The sequence below is a fragment of the Triticum aestivum genome, chromosome 5B (genome assembly GCF_018294505.1).
Source record: "Triticum aestivum cultivar Chinese Spring chromosome 5B, IWGSC CS RefSeq v2.1, whole genome shotgun sequence".
Classification (NCBI taxonomy): domain Eukaryota; kingdom Viridiplantae; phylum Streptophyta; class Magnoliopsida; order Poales; family Poaceae; genus Triticum; species Triticum aestivum.
Genome location: NC_057807.1, coordinates 252082470 through 252082701, shown reverse-complemented (window position 1 = coordinate 252082701; position 232 = coordinate 252082470).

Sequence of the window (232 nt, the reverse complement as noted above, 5' to 3'; positions counted from 1 at the left end):
TATATCAGGATCTTTCCAACACATAGTGCTTGCCAAAGGATAAAGTATAAAAAGGAAAGGTGAAGATCACCATGATTCTTGTATAAGATTGTGACACTCCAAAATTTTTATTTGGTTTTTATCAAAAACTTTGTGGTTTTGAGGAGAGACTTTTGTTCTTAAATATTTTCTTTTTCAGAAAAACCTTCCTCTTAAAAAAACCTCCTTTTGCCTTGACAGAGATTTTATTTCT